Source organism: Bison bison, unplaced genomic scaffold (genome assembly GCF_000754665.1).
Source record: "Bison bison bison isolate TAMUID 2011002044 unplaced genomic scaffold, Bison_UMD1.0 scf7180017863950, whole genome shotgun sequence".
Lineage (NCBI taxonomy): Eukaryota > Metazoa > Chordata > Mammalia > Artiodactyla > Bovidae > Bison > Bison bison.
This window is the reverse complement of record NW_011494522.1, coordinates 1921431-1930295: the sequence shown is the minus strand read 5'-3', so window position 1 is coordinate 1930295 and position 8865 is coordinate 1921431. Positions and strand designations below refer to the sequence as shown.

Here is an 8865-nt window from a genome sequence, read left to right as displayed (position 1 = left end):
TTACTGGCTGCTGCTGCTGCTGCTAAGTCGCTTCAGTCCTGTCTGACTCTGTGCAACCTCAGAGACGGCAGCCCACCAAGCTACCCCGTCCCTGGGATTCTCCAGGTAAGAACACCAGAGTGGGTTGCCACTTCCTTCTCCAACGCATGAAAGTGAAGTTGCTCAGTCATGTCCGACTCTTAGCAACCCCATGGACTTCACCCTACCAGCTCCTCCGTCCAAGGAATTTTCCAGGCAAGAGTATGGGAGTAGTATTATTCAACAATGGGCTTCCCAGGTAGCTCTAGTGGTAGAGAACATGACTGCCAAATGTGGGAGAATAAGAGAAATGTGTTCAATCCCTGGATCAGGAAGATCCCCTGGAGGAGGGCATGGCAACCCATTCCAGTATCCAACAATGGTAATTATATCATCATTTTATAACCAAGTGAAGTTGTTTTAAGAATGGAGTTATCAAAATTATGCTAAAGGAGGGAAAACAACATGTCTTCACTGTGTCCTTATTAAGTGATGTTAGCCTTTATCATTTATTATTCACAATAGTCCTGCAAAGTTAATGCTCTATTCCTCACTGAAACATATGAAATTGATGCCTTTAAACATTAACTCACTTGTACAAGTTATGCATCTTATAAATGATAGTAATGAAATTTAAATGTTTATCTGTTGAATTCTATAAACTATGCTGTGTTCTACTATGACATATTATTTCAAATTAAAACTGGCAATATTTTAATGCTTATTTTTCTATGAATTCATTGCCCTTTGGATTTGTGAATAACTTCTTCAGGGTGTTATCTTTTCCAGTGTCAAATACATCTGCTTTCAATAGATACTCTTCAGCATTCAGAGAATGAATATTAGATCATTTGATTCAACAGATTACTTTATGAAGAAATATGAAATAGGCAGTAAAAGTAACTTTCAATTGTAAAGTATTTTTAGTATCCAGGCAGCTCTCCTAAAAAATCCCCCAATTAAACACTATATTTAAAAATTTTAAGCCACATTTTAGTAAGGACTAGAAAATAAGTTATACTACTTATAACTTGCCACTCTTATGTTCATTACACACATAACTAAGCAAGCAATCACAGAACTTTTAAACTTTTTCTGCTGAGTGCTATGGTAACCTCAAAATCTCTGGCCAGGATTCAAGGAACTCATATTAATTAAAAGGCTTGGCATAAGTGTCAAAAACTTCCTTGATTCCATCTTTTATACTCTCATCCAAATATAAAAAAGATTTTGAGTGGTTCAGCGCAGGACTTCTTAGAAGATTCTATTTCTGTTGTAATTATTCTAACAGTGGACTTCCATGCAGCAATAAAAATTATATAATCTTATTAGCTTTCATCTTCAAAAATCAAAATGGACCCAGATACAAAGGATATGTGCATCTTTTTAAAATCACCAAGGTATACCATCTGAACATCACACATCTATTATTTTTTATCTCCATTGGTTACTATTAAGCTTCTGAATATCTCATTTGTTGTTGTTCAGTGACTCAGTCATGTCTGACTCTGTGACCCCATGAACTGCAGCACTCCAGGCTTCTTCATCCTTCACTATCTCCTGGAGTTTGGTCAAATTCATGTCCATTGAGTTGATGATGCCATCCAATCATCTTATCCTTTGTCATCCCATCCTCCTCCCACCCTCTATCTTTCCCAGCATCAGGGTTTTTTCCAAAGAGTCAGCTTTTCACATCAGTTGGCCAAAGTAGTGGAACTTCAGCTTCAGCATTAGTCTTTCCAATGAATATTCAGGGTTGATTTCTTTTAGGATGGACTGGTCTGATCTCCTTGCAGTCTAAGGGACTGTCAGGAGTCTTCTCCAGCATCACAGTCTGAGAGCATCAATTCTTTGGTGTTCAGCCCAACATTATGGCCCAACATTCACATCCATACATGACTACTGGAAAAACCATATCTTTGACTATACAGACCTTTGTTGGCAAAGTAATATCTCTGCTTTTTAATATGTTATCTAGGTTTGTCTTAGCTTTTCTTCCAAGGAGCAAATATCTTTTAATTTCATGGCTGCAGTCACCATCCACAGTGATTTTGGAGACAAAGAAAATAAAGTCTGTCACTCTCCATTTTTTCCATCTATTTGCCATGAAATAATGGGAACAGATGTCATGATATTCCTTCTTTGAATGCTGAGTTTTAAGCCAGCTTTTTCACTCTCCTCTTTCACCTTCATCAAGAAGCTCTTTAGTTCCTCTTTCCTTTCTACCATTAGGGTGGTATCATCTGCATTTCTGAGATTATTGATATTTCTCCTGGCAATCTTAATTCCAGCTTGTGATTCATCCAGCCTGGCATTTCTCATGATGTACTCTGCATGGAAGTTGAGTAAGTAGGGTGACAATATATAGCCGTGGCATACACTTTTCTCAATCTGGAACAAGTCTGTTGTTCCATGTCTGATTCTACCTATTGCTTCTTGACACGTGTGCAGGTTTCTCAGAAGGTAGGTAAGGTGGTCTGGTATTCCCATCTCCTTATGAACTTTCCACAGTTGTTGTGATCCACACAGTCAAAGGCTTTAGCATAGTCAATGAAGCAGAAGCAGATGTTTTTCTGGAATTCTGTTGCTTGTTCTATGATCGAACAGGTATTGGCAATTTGATTTCTGGTTCCTCTGCCTTGTATAAGTCTCATTGGAGATAGTTAATATTTGAATTGTCTTAATTGGTACTTAATTAGTATGATAATTAAATGCTCAGATGGGAACCTGGAGAGGCACATCAACTTACTAACAAATTGAGACTTTGTTCTGAATATAGCATAGAATACCAAAAAGTTTAAATTGTAGAATAAATAATAAATTTCCACATTAGTGAGATCCTTTTCTTCAATATGTAATGAAGAAATTGGGGGACAAAAGAGGTTGGGATATTTAGTAAGCTTGGAACCAGACCGCATAAGAAATCACTGCTACTGCTCAGGAAAGATCTGATGAGGGCCTAAATGGAGGCAGAGGCACAGGAAATAAGAAAAAATGATTAATGAGTTAAGTTATAATCATGGACATAGGAACTGAAGGAAAAAATCTAAGACAGCTCCTGGACCTTGGCTTGAGCTACGTAGTACAGTTATATAAGAGCAGAGAAAAGAGATGTAATATCCTTGATACAGTGTAAAAAGAAAAAAAAAAAGAGAGAGACTCCACTTGTAACTTATGTTACTAGTCAAAGGATGAATAAATAACAGGAAATAATAGAAAGATGGATATTCACAGGTGAGTAAATCCACTTTCACGGCAGAGAGAAAGATCACTTCATGATCTTATTATAATAGCTCTCTTATAAAGCACACAAGACTTTTGGATACTGAGTGAATCAATAAAGAAGACATTGACTTCATACCCCTATGGTATTTAAAGTGGCAGATGCACATAGATATTGAGAAATTTGATTGAGTTTTGTGTTCCACTTATTCTAATAAGCATATATTGATTGATATTATCCACCAATTAATAAATCATTAAAAACACTATTATTGACCACTGACAAAGTATCAGCATTGTTGTGACCACAAAGTTCCAATATGGAAAATCTGGTTTAGGCATGCGGGGATGACCACTTCACTCACATTAGTATAACCCTAAAGACCATGCATTTTAATTCAAAACCCTTCCTAAAAACATGACTTGGTATTTAACAGAAACTGAATTGACTTCAAGCTTGGAAGGAGAAACCCAACAAAACTTAGGCAAGTGTCCAAAAAGTGACACATTCCAATATTTATTCTCTGTGAATTATTAAAATGAAATGCCAGTAGTAAAGATCTATCATAATATACTGGTTAATAGCACAGTCTCTAGAATGCTCTACCTGAATCCTAGCTCAGCTGTTCTCTGTGCCTGTGTCCTTGTGGGTTAAATAAGGATGACAATGTTACCTACCTCATGGTTTTCCTAAGGATTAAATTGTAAATCACTTAGAAAGGTGGCCAGTAGAAATAAGTGTTGGAACAGTTTAAAAGACAACTCAGTGGAATTCAGATGAATGTTTGGAAGTCCCTGGATTCACTAAGTCCCCATGTGAGGTTCTATAAATAGTCTGGTGAATTCAGTACAACATAACTTCCTATGTTCTTATAATCACCCTGCCCTCCTGTGCTTGGCATTATTCTCAACACCACATTCTTTGGTCCCACCTATCACTTTCAATGTTACTACATTCTTACTCTAAGACCAACAAGCATGGATTCCTCAGGGCAGTGCATGAGCTTTAACTCTGGCTCTCAGTCTCCTGGTTTATAATTACTTTGAGACCATGGTTTCTTGTAAGCAAATACAGTTGTCTTAATCCCCTTCAAACCTCCCTGGATACCACTCACTCTTTTTTTCCCCTAAACTCAACAATAGCAGCCCTATAGGTCTTTATAATATTATAAAAAAATCATCAGAAATTGTCCCAATAGGTCATCCATGAACCACCATTCCCATCACGACATGCAGAGGGTAAGCCTTCCAGAATCTATAATTCTCAGTGCTGTATATAATCCTCAAAGTATCTCAAATACATGTTTCATAAATTTTTATTTTGTGATATGTCATTAGATGAAAATACAGTTTTGATATGTTTAATGCTATAATACATTTGCTTTAATATTCAACCACAGTTTTGTGTTAGATTTGTACTCAAAATTTCAAAACTGATTAGAAAGACAAAGATAACATGCCTCAGAAATAACCACAAAAATAATTTGCCTTTAAGAAGGTAGCTAATGGGCTCTCATAATTTAAATACTTTGCAAAACAAACAAAAGGAACAATCTCTTGTTTGCTTACTTGACCAATAAACCTTTGCTGTCTCCAGAGTTTGTTCTGAGACCTCATTTTCTTTACAGAAATGGAAGAGCATGATCCTCTCTTTCTGAGTAATCTCTTCCATTTCTATTGTTTCAACCAACAAACCATTGCTAAGTCAATGTTCCCAGGTCCTTATAGCTGTCCCTGACCTTTCCTCTGGGCTCTAGAGCCTCATATTAGGTATCACCATCTACAAGTCCCAGTGAAATATCAAATTCATAAAGGCCAAAGCTAAACTTCCTTCTCTGCATCTCCTTCTCATGTGTTTCTACCACAGCGTTATTTTTTTTTTTTCCTTATTAAAAGACATCACCACCAATGAGCCAGCAAAACTAGAAACATGATGATTTTTTGGTTATTTTCTTATCTCCAAACAGCCCAAATCCATTTTCCTCATCCTACCCTCATGCATACTAGCATTAAACTGTTTAAACTCCTCTCCTCAAAGAGTATCTTTTCTCTATGTTGTCATCAAGGTCAAGTTCCCAATTTATAAATAGCATCATCTTTCCTCTGTTATAAAATTTCCAAAGCAACTCCCTTTACCTTGAAGAAAGAACAGTCAGCTCCTAGACGGAGCATCCAGAGACACATAAATTGACCTCTGCCTCGTTCTCTATCCTATCATCAAACCCTGTGACAATTTAAACCCAGAGCTATAATCAATTGCTTGGTACTCCTGTCATTAAGAAGTGGGGTCTTGGGTTCCTCAGGATTCACCGTGAGGGGTGGCAGCATCTGCTGGGTTGCAGTTTTGGGAGCCCTCATTCACATTTGGAGGCCAGAAATCGCTGAGGGCTGTGTCATTTCTTGTTTGTTGATATGGCAGGAGATGGTTTCTTTTCACACAGCAACCATACCTACCAACTATATTTACTGCAGGCAGCCTTAAAAGCCTTGTCTCTCCTGACCTTACTCTTCACCCAGGCTCTACTGTGAAATTTGGGGAGATAAAACATCAGAAAATTAGAAAAGCCAAGCACTGAGGTCCTGCTACTGGCTGTTGGCCCCACTGCTCCTGATAATGTTTGAGACATTGGTTGTCATCTAAACAACAAAGAAAACAAAAATACAAGCCCAGTTATCAGCAGACAGGATTACCACCTCACTCAGCCTTGCCCATCAGAGGGGGAAAAAAGAAACTGAGCACAAATCTCACCCTATTCAAAGCTTACACAAACCACTGGGCCAACCTTAGGAGGGCAGAAACCAAAAGGAAGAAAGAATTCAACGTTTAAGCCTGGGAAAAGGAAACCTCAAATACAGTAAGTTAAAAAAAATAATAAAAAGGCAGAGAAATGCTACACAAATGAAGGAACAAACTAAAAACACAGAAGTCCAAATAAATGAAGAGGAAATAGGCAAACTACATGAAAAAGAATTCAGAATAATGATAGTAAAGACGATCAAAAACCTTGAAAACAAAATGGAAAAAATGCAAGAATCAATTAATAAAACCTAGAAGAATTAAAGAATAAACATACAGAGACAAACAACACAATTATTGAAATTAAAAACACTCGAGAAGGAATCAATAGCAGAATATCTGAAGCAGAAGAATGAATCGGTGAGCTGGAAGATAAAATTATAGAAATAACGTCTGAAGAGCAGAATAAAGTAAAAAGAATGAAAAGAACTGAGGATAGTCTCAGAGACCTCTGGAACCATATCAAACACACCAGCATTCAAATTATAGGGTTCCCAGAAGAAGAAGAGAAAAAGAAAGGGTATGAGAAAAATTTTGAAGAGATTATAATTGAAAATTTCCCCAACATGGAAAAGAAAATAGTCAATCAAGTTCAAGAGGCATAAAGAGTACCATACAGGATAAATCCAAGGAGACACACGCCAAGACACATACTAATCAAAACAAAGATTAAACACAAAGAATAAATATTAAGAACAGCAAGAGAGAAGCAACAAGCAACATACAAGGGAAACCCCATAGACTAAACAGCTGATCTTTCATCGGAAATTCTGCAGGCCAGCAGGGAATGGCAGGATATATTTAAAGTACTGAAAGGGGAAAATCTACAACCAAGATTACTGTACCAGGCAAGGATATCATACAAAATTGATGGAGAAATAAAAAGCTTTTCAGACAAGCAAGTTAAGAGAATTCAGTACCACCAACTAGCTATACAACAAGTGTTAAAGGGACTTATATAGTCAAGAAATACAAGAGAAGAAAAAAGATCTACAAAATCATTCCCAAACAATTAAGAAAATGGCAAGAGGAACATATATATCAACAATTACTTTAAATGTAAACGAATTAAATGCTCCAACCAAAAGACACTGACTGACTGAATGAATATGAAAACAAGACCCATATATATGCTGTCTACAAGAAACCCAATTCAGTCCTAAAGATACATATAGACAGAAAGTAAGAGGATGGAAAAATATATTCCATGCGAATGGGAAGCAAAAGAAAGCTGGAGTAGCAATCCTCATATCAGACAAAATAAACCTTAACAAAAAGAAGATCACAAGAGATAAGGAAGGACACTACGTAATGATCATAGGATCAATCCAAGAGGAAGACATAACAATTGTAAATATCTATGAATCCAACATAGGATCAACTCAATGCATAAGACAAACACTAACAGACATAAAAGGAGAAATTGACAGTAACACAATAATAGTAAGAGACTTTAACACCCCACTCACACCCATGGACAGATCATCAAAACAGAAAATTAATAAGGAAACACAAGTCTTAAATGATACATTAGATGAGATGGATCTCATTGATATCTTCAGGACATTCCATCCAAATGCAGAAGAATACACCTTCTCAATTGCAGATGGAACATTCTCCAGGATAGGCCACATCTTGGGACACAAATCTAACATCAGTAAATTTAAGAAAACTGAAATCATATCAAGAATCTTTTCTGACCACAATGCTTTGAGACTAGATATCAATTACTGGAAAAGAAAAACTGTAAAAAACACAAACACATGGGGATTAAACAATACATTTCTAAATAACAAACAGGTTATTGAAGAAATCAAAAGGGAAATAAAAAATTTTCTAGAAACAAATGACAATAAAAACATGAAAACTAAAAACCTAAGGGAAGCAGCAAAAGCAGTTCTAAAAGGGACATTTATAGCAATACAATCCCAGCTCAAGAAACAAGAAAAATATCAAATAGACAACCTAACTTTACATCTAAAACAACTGGAAAAAGAACAAACCCCCCACAAAATTAGTAGAAGGAAAGAAATCATAAAGATCCGAGAAGAAATAAATGAAAAGGAAACAAACAAGAGTAAAGATTAATAAATCTAAAAGCTGGTTCTTTGAGAAGATAAACAAAATTGACAAACCTTTAGCCAGACTCATTGAGAGAGATGAATCAAATCAACAAAATTAGAAATGAAAAAGAAGAGGTTACAACAGACAATGCACAAATACAAATGATTATAAAAGACTATTATGAACAACTATATAGCAATAAAATGGATAACCTGGAAGAAATGGACAGATTCTTAGAAAAGTTCAATCTTCCAAGACAGAACCAGGAAGAAATAGAAATTATGAACAACCCAATTGCAAGCACTGAAATTGAAGCTGTGATCAAAAAACTCCCCCAAAACAAAAGCCCAGGACCAGATGGCTTCACAGGAGAATTCTATCAAACATCTTGGGAAGAGCTAATGCATATCCTTCTAAACTCTTACAAGAAATTTCAGAGGAAGGAACACTTCCAAACTTATTCTATGAGGCCACCATCACCCTGATACCAAAACCAGACAAAGATAACACAAAAAAAGAAAACTACAGGCCAATATCACTGATGAACATAGATGCAATAAACCTCAACAAAATTTTAACAGAATTCAGCAACACATCAAAAAGCTCATACACCATGATCAAGTTGAGTCTATTCCAAGGATGCCATGATTCTTCAATATACACAATCAATCAATGTGATACACCATATTAACAAATTGAAAGACAAAAACCATATGATAATCTCAATAGATGCAGAAAAAGCCTCTGACAAAATTCAGCATCCT

General features: G+C 36.2%; 1 protein-coding gene across 4 annotated transcripts in view; it reads right to left on the bottom strand.

Annotated features, from left to right (window-relative positions):
* NAV3 (neuron navigator 3) overlaps positions 1 to 8865 on the bottom strand; it is an 898556-nt gene that overhangs the window by 226120 nt on the left and 663571 nt on the right. The window lies entirely within an intron of this gene.